Below are 20,687 nucleotides of genomic sequence, written 5' to 3'. Positions count from 1 at the left end.
CACTGTCAGTGTATCGAGTACATCACACAGATCTCAGCAATGAAATAATAACAATTTAACCATCTTACCATCTCTTGTTCTTTTATAGTGCCCTGAAGAAAGAATTTGAAGTTTCTTTTTTTGACTCAGTATATGTTTTTGCATAGAGTCGTATGCCCAGAGGGCGGTGGCTCATGGGCCAATCTGGTGGAATCATTAATCTCTTATTTTTTCTGCTGGAGTATATCATCCGTGTTACCTTGGTGCTGCAAGTCGGAGATCTGCTTTCTCTTTAGCATTGTCCTTTTGGTGGGTGGGGAGCTCGAATGATGAAATCTCTACACTAAACATGGCTATTAAACCCCCATAAAAAGCAGCAAACGTCCTCTTGAAAATGATCCCTATGATGATGACCTTAGACCGTCCAAATCAATTGACTTTTGGCCACGCTTTCTTTTGATTGAAACTGTCGACAAAACACCATTAAAGTTGAACCCTTTCGCAGTTTCAAAGGGTATTCAAGGTATCGCCAGGGAAGTTAAGAACATTAAACGGTTACGTTCAGGTGCGCTGCTGGTTGAGTGTCGGAAACGGCAGCAATTAGCCAATCTGATGAGCACTGAATCTTTCGTCGGCATTCCTGTCGCTGTCTCTGCTCACAGGACATTAAACACAAGCAATGGTATCATCTGAGATCGTGGTCGATTGTTTTCTGGCATGTCAGAACTTGACATCATGACTGAAATGAAAGATCAAGGTGTACTCTACGTAAAACGCTTTTCAACCCGTAAGAACAATGAAACTGTTAAAACCAATACTTATCTTTTTACCTTTTCGTCACCAACTGCTCCCGAATCACTGAAAGCAGGTTACTGCAATATCAATGTTGACACCTACATTCCTAATCCGCTCAGATGCTTAAAATGCCAGAAGTATGGCCATAGTGTTAATACTTGCACTTTGTCCGTTGTGTGTGCTCACTGTGGTGAGAAGACACACACAACTAAAGATTGTACAAGTACCTTTAAAAATGCACCAACTATTTAGAAGAACATTCATCTTTCTCAAAAAGAGTTTCCGATTTGGAAAGAACAAATGCAGATCAACCAGATCAAATTTACACAAAACATCAGTATTTTTCTGATACCAGAAAGTCTGTAAAGAGATCTGAACTTACAGAAAGTTATGTTTCAATAACCGACACACCAACTGAGTCTAGCCCTAAAGAATCTACATCATCCACAACCTGTCAAACAAACTTGCTTGGGTCAAAGGCGACAATCCACAGCCTTTATATCCTCATATATCATCTCAAACCACGGACTCACTTCCTAGTACGTCCAACAGGCAGTCCGAGTCATCTTCTGATCATAAGTCACCCTATCAATCACGTTCACAGTTCCAATCGTCATCTTATACTCAGTAAACTGTTAAAAGCAAAAATAAACCAAAGCTTGATGCTTAAAAAAAAACAAAGTGGCAGAGCCGAAAAAGAGTCGGAAAATAAAATTCAGCTGTACAAAAAATATGGATCTCTTGAGGCCATGGACGTATCTGAAAACGTCCATTATAGGGCACATAGCTTATGTAGTAGATCCCCAATAAATTCCCCCAAAAGATAATGTCTTCCGATGATATTGTTCAGTGGAACTGATCAGGGCATATTTAAAACAGATGGATACATTTGACCTACGCCATTTCAATGCATAGCATTATTTTTCACATCCGAGTGATCGGGCCACTGGAGGATCTTCGATCCTTATCAAACAGAATATTATCCATAGCCCTGTTATACTAAATACCGGTATCAAGGCGGTTGACGTGCAACTCACTTTACATGTTGCGTTCACATTATATATGTTCCTTGTACAATCTCACAGTCTTCAACTCTTCAGAAGACCCATATTATTATGGGACATTTAAATTGCCACAACCCACTCTGGGGTGGTACCACTAATAATGCTAAAGGTAAACTATTAGAAGAGTTCTGTTCAGATAATGATTTATGCATATATAATGACTGTTCTAATACATATTTACATCCTGGCACAGGAATGTATTCAGCTCTTGATTTATCAATTACAGACTCACACCTATTGAATGAATTTGAATGGTCAGTCCACAATGACCTCTGTGGAAGTGACCATTTTCCAACAATATTAAAACCTATGAACCCATCTGATATTCCCCCGTCCTGAAGATGGAACTTTAAAAAAGCTAACTGGAATGTATATCAAACTGTGTGTTGTAACAAATTAAACCTGAACGTTTTATAGATGTTCCTGATGCCATAAAGGATTTCTCTGATGAACTCAATAATATAGCCTTTGAGTGTATCCCACAATCCTCTGCAATTCCACACATAAGAAAAAACATGGTTCACCAATGAGTGCAAGCAGGGTAGGAGTGAGTGAGTGAGTTAATACTTAACGTCACATCGGCAATATTTCAGCCATATCGTGACGAGAACATTTGGTATTGAAATGAAACACATGTACATTGTAAAAACCTGTCGACGAAGGACAGTAAAACAACTAGATTATCACAATGAGAATTAAAACTAGCGTGTAAAGTTTAAGACTAATAGCACTGTTGGGACAATGCAATATAAAATCAGGCTATAGATCGCCAACAATAGAAGGTAGATCACCATACTAGGATCCATGGGGACTTACGGTACCTTGGCTACCTGCATGGACCCTAGTTGGATTTACACTATCCCTTCAGCTGCTGGCGATTGTAAGAAATGTTAGCCAAAATTAAAATGACAAAAATGCTACGTTTAAAAATCCTGGCAAGTTTAAATTGACTTTGAACATTTTGGGACTTATGTATCCTCTCAGGAGGACAATAGTTTAACAATACTTCAACCCCCTTTGAGGGTACAGCCACTAACAATCTCAGTTACTAATCTAAACTACCAATAATAACATATGTATCTATTTACAAATCAGTTAACAAATCTAATTCTTTTTAAAATGCAATAATTAAATGAGAACTAACATTTTAAGAAGATCCTTCATAGTGTTTACTTTGAAATAGTTATCCCTTGTGATGGAATATTCAATGCAGTCAAGCAAGACATGCTTGACTGTGATTCTTTCATATCACAAGGGATGCAAAATGGAGGATCCTCACCTTTTAATAGGTACTCATGAGTATATCTTGTGTGGCCAATACAACATCGTCGTATGATGACCTGTTCAAATCTGGACTGACAACCCAAGTAGGTGTAACCAATATAGGGTTTTATCGCATGTAATTTATTAAGACCTACTTGAGTGTCCCACTTCTTCTGCATCAGATCACGGATGTAAGTTTTAATGCTAGCTTTATAATCAGAGTAAGGAATAAGAAGTGGTGTCACAGATTTGTTGAGTGCTGCCTTAGCAGCAAGATCGGCCATGGTATTCCCAGAAATGCCAACGTGGCTGGGTAACAAATAAAAGACGATGTCGCATTGGCCAGTTGCAACCTCATTATACAATTCAATAATTTCTAATAAAAGTGGATGTTTACAAGAAAGATTTTTAATAGCCTGAAGACACGAAAGAGAATCGGAAAAGATTATGTATTGTTTATATTTACGGTGTTGATTAATATATTTAAGAGCTATTAATATGGCGTAAGCTTCTGCTGTGAAAATAGAGCTGTTATTTGGTAGTCGAGAAGATATTGTTCGGGATCCAATGACAGTGGCACATGCCACCATCCTTGGACCCATCTGTAAATAAGGATTTTTACGTATTATATTTATTTGTTAATTGCTTATATTCTTGTTTATATTGCAATTCATTAGCTACAGATCTCTTTACAGCATCTTAATAACCTTTAACACACACATCCTTCCACCTGCAGCTAAAGTATCTTTATCAAAACACATTCCTCCACCAGCATCTAAATATTTTTTATCAAACACATTCATCTACCTACAGCTAAATGATCTTTATCAAACACATTCATCCACCTGCATCTCAACACTCTTTAGCACACACATTCATCCGCTTGCATCTAAATACTCTTTAACACACACATTCCTCCACCTGCATCTAAATACTCTTTAACACACACATTCATCCACCTACATCTAAATACTCTTTAACACACACATTCATCCACCTGCATCTAAATACTCTTTAACACACAGATTCATCCACCTGCAGCTAAATTATCTTTATCATTCACATTCCTCCTCCAGCATCGAAATAATCTTTACCACACACATTCCTCAACCTGCAACTAAATGATCTCTAACACACACATTCATCCACCTGTAGGTAAATAATCTTTATCAAACACATTCTTCCACCTGCAGATAATGACCTTTATCAAACACATTCCTAAACCAGCATCTAAATAATCTTTAACACACACATTCTTCCACCTGCAGCTAAATGATCTTTATGAAACACATTCCTCCAACTAGAGCTAAATAATCTTCAACACACACATTCATCCACCTGAAGGTAAATAATCTCTAACACACACATTCCTCCTCCTGCAGCGAAATGATCTTTATCAAACACATTCCTCCACCAGCATCTAAATAATCTTTATCAAACACAGTCATCCACCTGCATCTAAATACTATTTAACATCCATATTCCTCCACCTGAACGTAAATAATCTCTAACACACACATTCCTCCACCTGCAGCGAAATGATCTTTATCAAACACATTCCTCCACCAGCATCTTAATAATCTTTAACAAACACATTTGTCAGAGTTAGGTCCACTTCAGGCCTCACCAGTTGCCAAGGAGGAGAAGAAAGTAGACGGGAAGGAGATATATTCTCCAGCTCAATGCCGGCAGCAGAAATGAATGGTTTAATTCTCAAACCAAGAGGCGAAACAAGAGAAGGTTTTTGTTGTATAGATCATCATAAAGAGGATTAAAAACACAGTTAAACGCAGGATTTGACTCCTTAGAATATAATTTTGTAACATACTGCAAGGACAATTTTATACGGTGTTGTGTAAGAGATGGCTCATCTGCCTCGGCGTAGAGACTGTCAACAGGAGAAGTAAACGACACAAGACAAAGTCTTAGACCTTGGTGGTGGACAGAATCTAATAGGTTGAGGTTGCTTTTGCAGGCTCCACCATAAACGATGGAGCCATAATCAAGTTTGGAACGTACCAGTGATCGATATAGATGTAGGAGGGTAGCTTGATCCCTTCCCCACTTTGAATCTGAAACGAATTTCAACAAGTCAAGTGCCTTCAGGCGTTTAGTTTTGAGGGTTTTAATATGTGGTAGAAACGTTAGGTGTGAGTCAATAATAATACCCAAAAACTTGGCCTCCTTTAAAACTTTGATGGGTGTGCCATTTAGAGATAGTTGTGGGTCCTTATGCGGTTTGTATTTACGGCAGATATGTAAACAAGTAGTTTTGGATTTAGAAAATTTAAAGCCATTTTCGAGACACCATTTATCTATCTTTTTTAAACACAACTGCAGTTGCCGTTCAATAGTATGCATTTTTTTACCGCGACAAGAAATAGTTAAATCATCCACAAAAAGTGATCCATCTATTGAATCATTTAAAACCTTGGATAAACTGTCTATCTTAATACTAAACAGTGTGACAGACAAAATACTGCCTTGTGGGACACCCTGATCTTGATTATAATGGTCAGACAAGGTAGAACCCACTCGGACTTGAAAGTGTCTGTCATGCAAAAAGTTGGATATGAATTTAGGCAAACGGCCTCGTAATCCAAAATCATGTAAATCTCTTAAGATACCATGTTTCCACGTAGTATCGTATGCTTTTTCTGGATCGAAAAAGATCGACACTGCATGTTTTTTTTATGAATTATGGCATTTTTAACAAAAGATTCCAATTGCACTAAAAAATCAGTTGTACTTCTGTTTTTATGGAAACCACATTGTATATCAGTTATAAGGTTATTGTTTCCAAGTACCGAACTAATCGATTATTGATCATGCGTTCCATGGTTTTGCAAACTCAGCTAGTAAGTGAAATTGGTCGATAATTAGAAGGATCAGTATGATCACGTCCAGGTTTAGGAATTGGAATAATTATAGCATCACGCCATGCAGAAGGAAATTCCCCGGATGTCCAAATAGTATCAAAAATATGTAAAAGTGTCTCTAATAAAGATTCTGGTAAGTGCTTCAGGAGTTTATAATGTATGTTATCAGTTCCTGCAGCAGTATCGTGACCTTGGTCAAGATCTTTATGAAGCTCATGAATAGAAAATAAGTCTTTATAGTCTTCCCCATTGTCCGTGTTGAAATTAATAGGTTTCTTGTCTTGTTGCTGTTGATATTTTTGAAATTCTGGTACATAGTTAGAGGAGGAAGAGTGCTTAGCCAAAGTTTCACCTAGTTTATTTGCAATATCTGAAGTATCTGTTAATCATTCATTTCCATGCTTAAGGTGGTGGATGCCAGGTTTAGAGCCTTTCCCTTTGATTTTTTTTACCATATTCCATACCTTGGACATGGGCGTACGTGAATTGAATTTTGATACATAATTTCGCCAAAATTGCCGTTTACTTTGTTTGAAAGTACACCTAGCTTTGGCATTTAAAGTTTTGAATTTATTGAGATTATGGACCATAGGATGGCGACGGAAATAGTGTTCAGCCTTTTCCCGTGCCTTTCTTGCTTGGTTGCAGTTGCCATCAAACCATGGTTTACGTATGTGAGCAACAGCAGAGGACTTGGGAATACATTCATCAGGAATTATATTTAGTTCATCAGAGAAACATTTAATGGAATCGGGGGTGCCCATGAAAAGTTCAGGTTTCAATTTGTTAGTGCAAAGAGTGTCAAATAAATGCCAGTCAGCTTTTTTAAAATTCCATCGTGATGACACAGGTTTCAAAATAGTTGGAAAGTGGTCACTTCCACACAGGTCATCGTGGACTGACAATGTGAATTCACTCAACAAAGTTGAATCTGCAAGTGACAGATCTAGTGATGAATATGCACCTGTACCAGGATGTAAGTATGTTTTTGAGTCATCATTAAAGATGCAAAGGCCGTTATCAGATATGAAAACCTCGATCACGCACTCCTTTTTGATTAATATTTGAACTTCCCCATAACGGATTATGTCCATTTAGGTCGCCCATGATGATAAAGGGTTTAGGGAGCTGTTCGCACAATTTTTGGAGTTCAAGCTTCTGAATATTTGAAGAAGGCGGAAGGTATAAGGAACAAAGTGTGAACGTAATTTGCAGTGTAAGACGAACTGCAGCAGCTTAGAGGTTTGTGGTCAGGGCAACCGGACTATAAATAACAACCTGTCGCACCAGAACAGAAGCACCACCGGTAGCCTTATTACCCGGTGGAGAAAAAGAATGAAAAGAATGATAGCGTCTTACATCACAATTATAGGTTTGTTTAAGGTACGTTTCCTGTAAACAAATAGCTGATGGGTGTATATCTGTTGTTAATAACTGCAGTTCATTGAAATTTTGTCCAAGTCCTCTGCAGTTCCATTGAAGAAGACTGGAATGGCTCATGGTGGGTGTATAGGTGATCGCTCACGTGAACGTGAAGAGTAGTTATTACTACTCATATGTTCTGAAGATGGAGTAAAATCCAACTCGAGAGGGTCAAAAAAGTTGTGTAGATCTACTGATGTTTCAGTAGGAGTGGCAATCTTAGTTTTAATTTTCTTATTTTGTTTTTCCTTTTGATTTTTTGACACTTCGCTTGATACTTTTATTGGAGCTGTTGTTGCAGTAGCTGGTGTAGATTGAGACGCTGGAGAAGTGGCACATTGTTGAATGTCTGAATTATTCGTCTGACTGTTAGATGCTTTGGTAATAGGCTCAGTGTGTTCCGTTTTCGCCCATGTCAAGTCAGTTTGACATTCAATTGATCTAGTAGAGGAAGTGCGGGAAACAGCAGCAGCATAGATTTGTGTTGAGGGAGGTAGCCGGCTAGCGACAACCTTTTCAGCATCTGGAAAAGAAATATTGTTTTGATATTTTACAGTCAAAACATCCTTTTCATATATCCAGGAAGGACAAGATTTGGAAGATGCGTCATGTTGACCATTACAATTAACACAGTTCACTTCTGCTTTGCAGCCAGAGCTTTCATGGTTCCCTCCACAACGATGGCATAGAGATGGACGATTGCAGAATTTGGAACCATGTCCAAATTTCTGACAATTGTAACACCGCAGTGGATTGGGGACATACACCCCCACTCCGATGTTAAAATAGCCTGCCTTAATGGACAAGCAGGGAAGGCACGGGAGAAGCCTGAGAATTATTTCCGTCGCCATCCTATGGTCCATAATTTGAGTACATTCAAAATTTTAAATGCTAAGGCAGGGCGTACCTTCAAGAACTGTAAACGTCAATTCTGGCGAAATTATGTATCAAAATAAATTCCCGTATGCCGATATCAAAGGTATGGAACATGATCCAGAAAATAAAAGGTAAGGGCTCTCACTCTGGCATCAAGCATCTCAAAGACGGAGGCGAATTATTAACTAGTAAATTTGATATTGTAAATAAACTTGGAGAATCCTTGGCCAAACACTCTTCCTCATGGGATTATGTAGCTAAATTCCAACAATATACAAAAACAACAGGAAAAGAAAATTATTAATTTCAATGGAGATAATGAGGAAGATTACAATGAAATATTTTCTATTCATGAACTTCATACTGTTCTTGGCCAAGCTCACGATACTGCTTAAGGAGCTGATAACATTCATTATCAACTTCTGAAGCATTTACCGGAATCATGTTTAGAGACCCTTTTGAATATTTTTGATGATACTTGGACATGTGGAAAATTTCCTTCCTCATGGCGTGACGCTATAGCAGTACCAAAACCTAAACCTGGACATGATCATCACGGATCCGTCCAATTATTGAGCGACTTTTCTAACTAGCTGTGTTTGCAAAACCACGGAACGTATAATAAATAACCGACTTGTTTGGTACTTGGAGTGAGTGAGTCAGTGAGTGAGTGAGTTAAAATTTATGATCACATCAGCAATATTTCACCCATATTGTGACTTTAAAAGATATAAATTAACAATAAACACAATTACATTTTTTACACCTGTCGACGAAGGACAGTAAAAACCAAAAAAAACAAACAAACAAAAACTGGAATATCATAGCAATAAATTTAAGACTAGAAATTAAATCTAAAATATTTTACCTATAAATGACAATACAACATAAAAAACGGCTATAGACAACAACTGAAGGTAGATCATCATATTAGGGACCATGGGGACTTACAGAACATTTGCTTCCTGCATGGGCCCTAGCTGGATTTACATCATCCCCTCAGCTGTCAGCAATTAAGATACATCTAGTCATACATTAAAATTACATATATTATACGATTAAAAAAATTGAAAGTTTAAATTTACCTTGAATGTTTTGGGACTTAAGTGCCCTCTCAGGAGGTTACAGTACTTTAACTCCCCTTTAGGATACAGCCACTAACAATCTTAGTTACTAATTCAAACTTCCAATCTTCAAATACTTACCTATTTAACAAATGTAATTCTTTTAAAAATGCAATAATTAAATGAGAACTGATACTATTAAAACGATCCTGCATAGTTCCTGATTTAAAATAGTTACCCCTTGTGAGGGAATATTCAAAAGTCAAGCAAGACATGCTTGACCGTGATTCTTTCATCACAAGGGATGCAAAACGGAGGATCTTCACCCTTCGATAGTTATTCACGTGTATATCTTGTGTGGCCAATACAACATCGACGCATGATGACCTCCTCAAATCTGGACTGACAACCCAAGTAGGTGTAACAAGTATAAGGTTTTATTGCATTTAATGTATTGATACCTACTTGGGTGTCCAACTTCTTCTGCATCAGATCACGGATGTAGGTTCTAATGCTAGCTTTGTAATCAGAGTATGGACTAAGAAGTGGTGTCACAGATTTGTTGATTGCTGCCCTGGCAGCAAGATCGGCCATTGTATTCCCAGAAATGCCAACGTGGCTGTGTAACCAAGAGAGGACGATGTCGTATTGGCCAGTTGCAAGATCATTATATAATTCCATAATTTCTAATAAAAGTGGATGTTTACAAGAAAGATGTCTAATAGCCTAAAGGCAAGATAGAGAGTCAGAAAATATTATATATTGTTTATATTTAGGGTGTCTATTTATATATTTAAGAGCTGTTAGTATTGCGTTTGCTTCTGCTGTGAAAATTAAACTGTCATTGGGTAATCCGGAAGATATTGCTTTGGACCCAGTGACAGTGACACAAGCCACTGCGCCACAATGTTTGGACCCATCTGTAAATAGAATCTATACGTATTATATTTACTTGATTATATTCTTGTATATATTATAAGTCATTAGTTTCTGATTTTAATAAATTTAGTGAGTGTTAGCTCGACTTGTGGCCTATCCAGTTGCCAAGGAGGAGAAGAAAGAAGATGGGAAGGAGATATATTTTCCAGCTCAATGCCGGCAGTAATTAATGGCTTAATCCTGAGCCCAAGAAGCGGAACAAGAGAAGATTTATTGTTGTACAAATCCTCATAAAGAGGATTAAAGATACAGTGAAATGCAGGATTAGACTCGTTAGAATATAGTTTGGTAATATATTGTAATGGTAATTTATACGGCGTTGGGTAAGAGATGGTTCATCTGCCTCGACGTAGAGACTGTCAACAGGAGATGTTCAGAATGATTTACGGCAGAAATGTATGCAATTTGTTTTTGACTTAGAAAACTTGCACCCATGAAGGGCTACCTCCTCGTGATGGGTGCTGGGTCACGCTAAGCACCCTTCAACCCCCCGTTGTCGACCCCGGGGGATATTTTGTCCACCAACCCGTTTGCCGTGGGGTGCGCCCCTGTGTCGGTGGAGGACGGGATTCTGGTGGTTGAGGGCACTGGTTCCAGGAACAGTGTTCCTTTGCCCAACACACCACTTCGCCCCTTACTTCACCTAGACGGGTGGTTGAACTGGCCCGGTTCAATCAATCGGCTGGTCAAGCCGAGCCCTGTGCAGTATATTGCATTTGCACAAATTTGACGATTTTGAAATTATTAGTTTTGGGTCTTGGCTCTATTACATTGAACTTTGTGACTTTTTTCACTGAAAGTAATCAATTCTATCATTGCATAGAGTCAGCATTGCTCAGAAGGCGGTGGCTGAAGGGCCAATCTTTTTTAAGATATATACTTGCTTGAGTATACCCTCCTGGTATCCCTGGTGTCGTCTGTTGGAGACCCACAGGCATAAGACATCGTCCTTGTTGACACTCCGTGGTGGGTGGGGAGCTAGGAGGGCGAAACATATATAAATCAACCATGGCACCCCCACTTAAAAAACGTTCTTACGAATCAGATGGTTCGGTTTCTTCGGAGGATGAGGCTCCTGCAGTTCTCTCAAACACAGACACTTGGTTTCGTTTCCTTGTGATGTCAGCACCGGATGGTGGCGCTCTAAAATTAAATCCTTTTGCTGTAGCGAAAGATATTGAAGGATTGGCAGGAGAAGTAAAAGTGATTAAAAAACTACGATCTGGCTCACCGTTAATTGAATGTCGGAAAATCATTCAATCACAAATTCTGCTATCAACAAAATCTTTAGCAAATGTTCCTGTGGAGGTGTCCCCTCACAGGACCTTGAACAACAGTAAGGGCATCGTCCGTGATATTGGACGTTGCCTTTCCGACATGAGTGAAAGTGACATTGTCTCAGAATTACATTCACAAGGTGTCACTCATGTCAAACGATTCACAGCAAAACGGAATAACGAGACCGTCAATACCAACACATATTTGTTCTCGTTTTGTCTGCCAGTACATCCCAAGTCGTTGAAAGCAGGGTATTGTACCTTGAGGGTAGATACATATATCCCTAACCCCTTAAGGTGCTATACCTGTCAGAAGTATGGACACGGTTCCAGGTCTTGCCATAATCCAGCTGCATGCCACCGATGTGCTGGAACATGTGGAGACAGCAATCTCTGCGATAAACCTCCTGTTTGCGTTAACTGTTCTGGTTCTCACCCTTCCTCATCTAAGGAATGCCCTACCTGGAAACTACAATCCAAAATATCGAAAGTGAAACATGAACAAACTATTTCATTCTTAGAAGCAAAGAAGACTGTTCTTGCACAAGAACATTCCGGCCCGACTTATGCTGCCACAGTATCTGCTTCAGTTCAGGCTTCTAAACCAAAGCAAGCTTCATGTTCTTCAGTAGGCTGCCAGACAGATTACACGTGGGCTATGACTTCTGCTCCTACCTTGCTCTCTGCTGAGATCCAGGAGAAGCCCTCACAGGTCACCTCCGCTTCACAAACTGTGACTTCCTCTAAAAGTGTCTTTCAATCCAAGGTATCTTCTGAGAAGGATACATCTCCATCTCAGAAGCAAACTTCTAAATCAGACACAACTGTGAAAGGTAAATCAAAACCTAACAATGACATGTCCAAAATGAATCCAAATAACAGAACCCTAAAGGGATCAAACAATCAGGTCCAGCTTTATAACAAGTTTGGATCCCTTGAGGACATGGATGTGTCCGACCATACTTAAGGTAGGCCACATAGCTTGTCGCCCTCAAGGAAGGTGAGGGGTAGATCACCAGTCTATCCTCCGCGGAAAAAGTAATGTCTTCTCCCATAATTCAATGGAATTGTAGAGGACTCAGGACTACTTTAAACGATTTACATCTATTAGTCCAAGATTTTAATCAGTCGATATTCTGCATTCAGGAAACTTATCTAAAGCAGACAGATAATTTTGACCTACGTCATTTTAATGCATTCCACTATTTTTCTCCTCCGGGCGATAGGGCTACTGGTGGATCATCTATCCTGGTCAGGAATAATGTTGTCCATAACCAAGTCACAATTAAAACCAATCTCCAAGCCGTGGCAGTGCGACTTACATTACAAGTTACATTTACTCTCTGTTCATTGTATATTCCTCCTTCATCTGCTGTTCAGATAACTGACCTACAAGCTCTTTATGATCAACTACCTAAACCCTGTTTAATCGTGGGTGATTTAAATGGCCATAACCCACTATGGGGTGGTACTAATACAAACACCGAAGGTAAATTACTGGAGGATTTCATCTCAAATAATGATTTATGCATTATGACGGTTCGAAGACATATTTACATCCTGGCACAGGAACATATTCTGCTCTGGATTTGTCGATTATAGACTCCGACCTATTGAGTGAATTTGAATGGTCTGTCCACGATGACCTCTGTGGAAGTGACCATTTCCCAACACTATTAAAACCCGTGAACCCATCTGACGTTCCTCCATCATCAAGATGGAATTTTAAAATGGCTACCTGGCCTTTATATGAAACTCTCTGCACTGACAAACTTAAACCAGAACTTTTTATTAATGTTCCTGATGCAATAAAATTATTTTCTGATGAACTAAACAACATAGCTGACGAGTGTATCCAAAAGTCCTCCGCAAATACGAAAACCTTGGTTGAATGCTGAATGCAAACAGGCTCGCAAGGCACGGGAAGAGGCTGAACATTACTTCCGTCGCCATCCTATGGTCCATAACTTGAACAAATTTAAAATTTTCAACGCTAAGGCACGGCGTACTTTTAAACAAAATAAACGTCAATCTTGGCGAAACTATGTATCGAAAATTAATTCACGTACGCCAATTTCTAAGGTATGGAATATGATCCATCTCAAAGACGGTGATCAGTTATTAACTAATAAATCTGATATTGAAAATAAACTTGGCGAAACACTGGCACAACATTCTTCTTCCTCAAATTATGTACCTCACTTCCAACAGTATCAAAAACAGCAAGAAAAGAAGCCTATTAATTTTACTTCAGATAATGGGGAAGATTATAACGAGGTGTTTTCGACTCATGAGCTCCATACTGCTCTTGACCAGGCCCACGATACTGCTACAGGATCTGATAACATTCATTATCAACTGCTGAAGCATTTACCAGAATCAGGTTTAGAGACCCTTTTGAATATCTTTGACGATATTTGGACTTCTGGAGAGTTTCCTTCTTCATGGCGTGATGCTTTAATTGTCCCGATCCCTAAACCTGGACGTGATCATACGGATCCTTCGAATTATCGACCAATTTCTCTCACTAGCTGTGTTTGCAAAACCATGGAACGCATGATTTATAATCGACTTGTTTGGTACTTGGAAACAAATAACCTCATAACAGATATACAATGTGGTTTCCGTAAAAACAGAAGTACTGTCGATCACTTAGTACGTTTGGAATCGTTGGTTAAAAACGCTCTCATAAATAAACAACACGCTGTGTTTATCTTTTTTGATCTTGAAAAGGCATATGTCACAACGTGGAAATATGGCATTTTAACAGATTTACATGGCTTCGGATAGCGAGGCCGTTTGCCTCAATTTATAGCCAACTTTTTATGGGACAGAAAATTTCAAGTCCACGTGGGTTCTACCCTGTCTGATCATTACAATCAGGATCAGGGTGTCCCACAAGGCAGTATTTTGTCTGTCACACTATTTAGTATAAAGATAAATAGTTTATCAAAAGTTTTAAACGATTCAATCGATGGATCGTTATTTGTTGATGATTTTAATGTTTCCTGTCGTGGTAAAAATATGCATACTATTGAACGGCAATTGCAGTTGTGTTTAAATAAAATAAATAAATGGTGTCTTGAAAACGGCTTTAAATTTTCTAAGTCAAAAACAAATTGCATACACTTTTGTAGAAAATATAAGCCTCATAAGGACCCTGAACTAAATTTAAATGGCCTTCCTATCAAAGTTGTCAAGGAGGCCAAGTTCTTGGGTTTGATTTTTGACTCCCATTTAACGTTTCTTCCTCAGATCGAATCCCTAAAAAATAAAGGCCTGAAGGCGCTCGATTTATTAAAAGTCGTGTCTCATTCAAAATGGGGAGGGGATCAATCTACCCTCTTGCATCTATATAGATCACTGGTCCGTTCGAAACTTGATTATGCCTCCATTGTGTATGGTGGAGCCTGCAAAAGCAACCTAAAACTACTTGATTCTGTCCACCACCAAGGTCTAAGACTTTGTCTTGGCTCTTTTCGAACTTCTCCTGTTGACAGTCTCTATATCGAGGCAGATGAGCCATCTCTTCCACAACGCAGTACCAAACTATCTTTACAATATATTACAAAACTATACTCTCACAAATCTAACCCTGCATATAATTGTGTCTTCAATCCCCTCTATGAGGATTTATACACCAAGAAACCTTCTCTTGTTCCGCCTCTTGGGCTCAGAATTAATCCTTTCATTTCTGCTGCCGGCATTGAGCTGGAAAATATAGCTCCTTCCCGTCTTCTTTCTTCTCCTCCTTGGCAATTGGTTAGGCCACAAGTCGACCTTACACTCACTAACTTTAAAAAATCAGAAACTAATGATTTACAATATAAGCAAGAATATAATCAATTAAAAAGTAACTATCATAGATATAAATCCTTATTTACAGATGGATCCAAGGATGGTGGCGCTGTTGCTTGCGCCACTGTCATTGGATCTAGAACAATCTCTTCTAGATTGCCAGGCTGTAGTTCTATTTTCACAGCAGAAGCAAAGGCCATATTCACAGCGCTTAGCTATATTAAAACAATATATCATTTTTTTCAGATTCTCTCTCTTACCTCCAGGGTATTAAAAATCTTTCTTGCAAACATCCACTCTTAATAGAAATAATTGAATTATACAATGAGCTTGCTACTGGCCAATGCGACATCGTCCTGTGTTGGTTACCCAGCCATGTTGGCATTTCTGGGAACACAATGGCCGATCTTGCTGCTAAGGCAGCGCTCAACAAATCTGTGACACCACTTCTTATTCAATACTCTGATTATAAATCTAACATCAGATCTTATATCCGTGACCTGATGCAGAAGAAGTGGGACACTCAAGTAGTTACATGCTATAAAACCTTATATTGCTTATACTCACTTGGGTTGTCAGTCCAGATTTGTAGAGGTCATTATGCGACGATGTCTAATTGGCCATACTAGATATACTCACGAATATTTATTGAAAGGCGAGGATCCTCCGTTTGGTATCCCTTGTGATGAACTAATCACGGTCAAGCATGTCTTGCTTGACTGTGTTGAGTACTCCATCACAAGGGATATCTATTTCAAATCCCGAACTATGAAGGATCTTTTTACTAATATAAGTCCTCATTTAATTATTGCTTTTTTAAAAGAATTAAATTTGTTAACAGATTTGTAAATAGCTAAATATTTTATGATTAGAAGTTTGAATTAGTAACATGGATTGTTAGTGGCTGTATCCTCGAGGGGGGTTAAAGTACTGTAAAATTATTGTCCTCCTGAGAGGGTACGTGAGTCCCAAAACATTCAAAGTAAATTTCAACTTTTCGTTTTTTAATCGTAGAATATTTGTAATTTTAATGTATGGCTAGATATGTCTTAATTGCTAACGGCTGAGGGGATGATGTAAATCCAGCTAGGGCCCATGCAGGAAGCAAATGTACTGTAAGTCCCCATGGTCCCTAGTATGGTGATCTACCTTCAGTTGTTAGCGATCTATAGGCCATTTTTATATTGTGTTGTCCCCTATGGTTAAAATGTTTTAGATTCAATTACTAGTTTTACAGATATATATATCTGTGATACTCTAGTTGCTTTACTGTCCTTCGATGACGGGTTTTATAATATATGCCTATTCCATTACAATGTAAAATGTTCTCGTCACGATATGGCTGAAATATTGCCGATGTGACGTTAAATATTAACTCACTCACTCACTCACTCACTTAGAAAACTTAAAGCCGTTTTCAAGACATCATTTATTTATTTTGTTTAAACACAACGGCAATTGCCTTTCAATAGTATGCATATTCTTACCCCGACAAGAAATGTTAAAATCATCCACAAAAAGTGATCCATCAATTGAATCGTTTAAAAACCATGGATAAACGGTTGATCTTAATACTAAATAATGTGACAGACAAAATACTTCCTTGTCGAACACCCTGATCTTGATTATATTGGTCCGACAGGGTTGAACCCACTCGGATTTGAAATTGCCTGTCTGTTAAAAACCGTGATACAAAAAGAGGTAAACGACTCCTTAAACCAAAATCATGTAAATCCTTCAAAATGCCATGCTTTCTCGAGATCAAAGAATATCGATACTGCATGTTGTTTATTTATTATTGCATTTTTTACAAAGAATTCTAAACGTACCAAATGATCAATGGTAGTACGATTTTTTCTGAAACCACATTGAATATTTGTTATAAGGTTATTGGTTTCAAGATACCAAGTTTATCTATTATTTACCATTCGTTCCATGGTTTTACAGACACAACTCGTGAAAGAGATTAGTCTGTAATTCAAGGGTCAGTATGATCCCGGCCAGGTTTCGGAATAGGGACAAAAATGGCATTACGCCACGAAGTTTGGAATTTCCTTGAAGTCCATATTATATCAAACATAGTTAGAAGTGTTTCCAAACATGATTCGGGTAAATGTTTCAAGAGCTGATAGTGTACTTTATCAGCTCTTGTTGCTGTATCATGAGCTTGCTCAAGGGCGCTAGTGAGCTCATGTAACGAAAATAATTCGTTATAGTCTTCACCATTGTCTGAGTTGAAATACATTCTATTCTTCTCCTCTTGTTATTGATATTGCTGAAACTCAGGAACATAATTGGATGGAGACGAATGCTTGGCGGGAGTTTCACTAAGTTTATTCGCAATGTCAGCTTTACCAGTTAGTAAATCGCCATCATCCTTCAGATGGTGAACAGTAGATTTGGAACCTTTGGGTGTGCGGGAATTTATCTTGGAAACATAGTTTCTCCAAGACTGACGCTTATTTTGTATGAACGCACGTCGAGCCTTGGCATTTAAGATTTTAACTTGATCTAAATTGTGAACTGTAGGATGTCGTCGAAAATATGTTTCAGCTTTTTCCTACTCTATCTGACCTGTTTACATTCATTGCTAAACCATGGTTTTACGAATGTGAGGAGTTGCAAAGGAATGTGGAATTGTTCTGTCAGCAATGTCATTTAGTTTATCCGAAAAAGACTTTATAGGATCTTCACTGTTTCGGAAAACGGCGTGATTTAAGTGTTCAGCACATAATGTCTCAAATGATGACAAGTCAGCTTTGGTGGAGTTTCTCTTTGATAAAGGAGGATCATCACCAGGGTTAATAGGTGTCACATATTGTGTAGTGAGTTATCTCCCCTAGACCTAAAAGCTGAAGCGAGGCTTGCAGCGAGTGTCGCCATTACTGCCTGACAGCAAGAGATGTAGCCAGTGGTGTTGTGGTTCTGAAGTAAATAAACCATTCATTTTGAACCCAAGAATCCTGTGACATGGTGTCAGAAGTGGGATACACAAGTAAGCATGGCTAAATTCAACCCTCCCGAGAATTTCGACTTTTCCAAGCCGACAGAATGGCCCGAGTAGCTACAGGGGTTTGCGCACTTTCGCACGTCAACGAAACTGGACAAGGACACAAAGGAGGTACAAGTTTCCGGTCTTATATATGCTATGGGGAGGGAAGCAGAGACAATATATTCGTCATTAACTTGGGGTGAAGGTGAAACAGAGGACTATGACACAGTAATTGCCAAGTTCAATGAACATTTCATACCACGCAGGAATGTCATTCACGAGCGAGCCAAATTCTATCAAAGGTCACAAAGGTCAGGGGAATCAGTCGAGGCTTTCATCAGACAATTGTATGAAATTGCTGATCATTGTGATTTTGGCAGTAATAAAGAGGAATCAATACGGGATCGAATCGTTATTGGAATTCTGGATAAAGATGCTTCGGAGAAAATGCGGCTCCACTCAACGTTAACCCTGGAAAATGCAAAACAGATGGCAAGGCAGTCAGAATTAGAGCAGTTACAGATCAAGGACCAAGAAACGGGTTAATGCAGGAAAGAACGTAGATACTTTACAGAACAGACAGAGACAGGCCAGACCTAAATTCAGCAAACCAGGAAACCATGGTAACAGGCGACCGTTTAGGGGAGGTAATTCATCCCGAAAGTCAGACAGACAGGCTTGTGGTAGGTGTGCACGTTTTCATCAGGGAAGATGTCCAGCTTAAGGAAAGATGTGTTCTTCTTGCCACAAAATAGGACATTTCCAAGTAGTCTGTAGAGGTAGACAAGTGCATAATGTTGATGCTAGTCCAAGCACACATGATAATCACCATGACAATGATTTCTTCCTGGGATCTGTAGATTGTGATGATAATGACAAGCCGTGGTTTACCACTCTCAAGATACAAGACACACCTATTCAACTGAAAATCGATACAGGTGCTGATACCACTGATACTGATGCTCAACCATATGCTATCTCTACGGCGAGAAGAATACCGTTTCCACTGATTGGAAAGGTCAAGGATGAACTACAGCGAATGAAAGAAGCTGACATTATTGAAGAAGTCACTGAACCAACAGACTGGTGTGCTCCTATGGTTCCTGTTCTCAAGAAATCTGGTAGGATCAGGATATGTGTTGACCTGAAGAAGTTGAACTCTGCAGTACAACGTGAACGATGCATGATTCCGAACCTAGATGACATCGCACCTAAGTTAACAGGTTCCACCATGTTCACGACCCTGGATGCAGCAAGTGGATCTCTCTGTCGCCGAACAGTCAGAAGTTAACTACGTTTATGACTCTATTCAGACGCTTTTGCTTCAAGTGAGTACCGTTTGGCGTTCCATCTACCCGGAGATATTCCAGTGTAAGATGACAGAACTTCTTAACGGACAGGAAGGTGCCGAAGCAATTATGGACGACATCATCGTTCATTGGAAGAGTAAAAAAGAGCACGACAAGAGACTAGATGATGTATTATCTACACTTAAGAAAGTAGGACTGGTCCTCAACAAGGAGAAATGTCATGTTGCACAGACAGAAATAGTCTACTTCGGACACAAGATCAACAAGAACGGTATCAGTCCAGACCCAGCAAAAGTTGCTGCAATCTCAAGTCTCAAACCACCAACAGATGTGAGTGAGTGAGTTAATATTTAACGTCACATCGGCAATATTTTAGCCACATCGTGAAGAGAACATTTGATATTGGAATTAAATATATGTAAATTATAAAAATCTGCGGACGAAGGGCAGTAAAACAACTAGAATATAACAGATATACATGTAAACCTAGTACTAGAGTCTAAAACATTTTAACCATAGGGGACAACACTATATAAAAATAGGCTATAGATCACCAACAACTGAAAGTAGGTCACCATACTAGGGTCCATGGGGACTTACAGTACCTTTGCTACCTGCATGGACCCTACTTGGATTTACACTATCCCTTCAGCCGCTGGTGATTGTAGGATAATTTAGCCGAAATCTAAATGAACAAAAATACTACGTTTAAAAACTTGGTATGTGAAAATTCTACTTTGAAAGTTTTGGGACTTACGTACCCTCTCAGGAGGACAATAATTTTACACGACTTCAACCCCCGTTGAGGGTACAGCCACTAACAATCTAAGTTACTAATCTAAACTACCAATCATTAAAATACATCTATCTACAGAACATGTTAATCAGAATTCATCAATGAAGTCAATTTCTTTAAAAAAAACAATAATTAAATGAGAATTAACAGTAGTAAAAAGATCCTTAAGTGTTTTCACACTAAAATATTTATCCCTTATGATGGAGAATTCAACACAGTCAAGCAGGATATGC

At 38.8% G+C, this 20,687-nt stretch overlaps 1 long non-coding RNA gene across 1 annotated transcript; it reads left to right on the top strand.

Annotated features, from left to right (window-relative positions):
• The first annotated feature begins 2,797 nt into the window (after positions 1-2,797).
• On the top strand, positions 2,798-9,679 carry LOC124262439. The gene is made up of 3 exons (XR_006894589.1): positions 2,798-2,832; positions 5,136-5,137; positions 9,400-9,679. It is a non-coding gene; the product is annotated as an uncharacterized LOC124262439 (long non-coding RNA).
• Positions 9,680-20,687: the final 11,008 nt, after the last annotated feature.

The sequence above is a fragment of the Haliotis rubra genome, unplaced genomic scaffold (genome assembly GCF_003918875.1).
Source record: "Haliotis rubra isolate DU_JTF1 unplaced genomic scaffold, ASM391887v1 Scf839, whole genome shotgun sequence".
NCBI classification, from domain to species: Eukaryota; Metazoa; Mollusca; class Gastropoda; order Lepetellida; family Haliotidae; genus Haliotis; species Haliotis rubra.
This window is presented reverse-complemented; position numbering and strand designations above follow the sequence as displayed.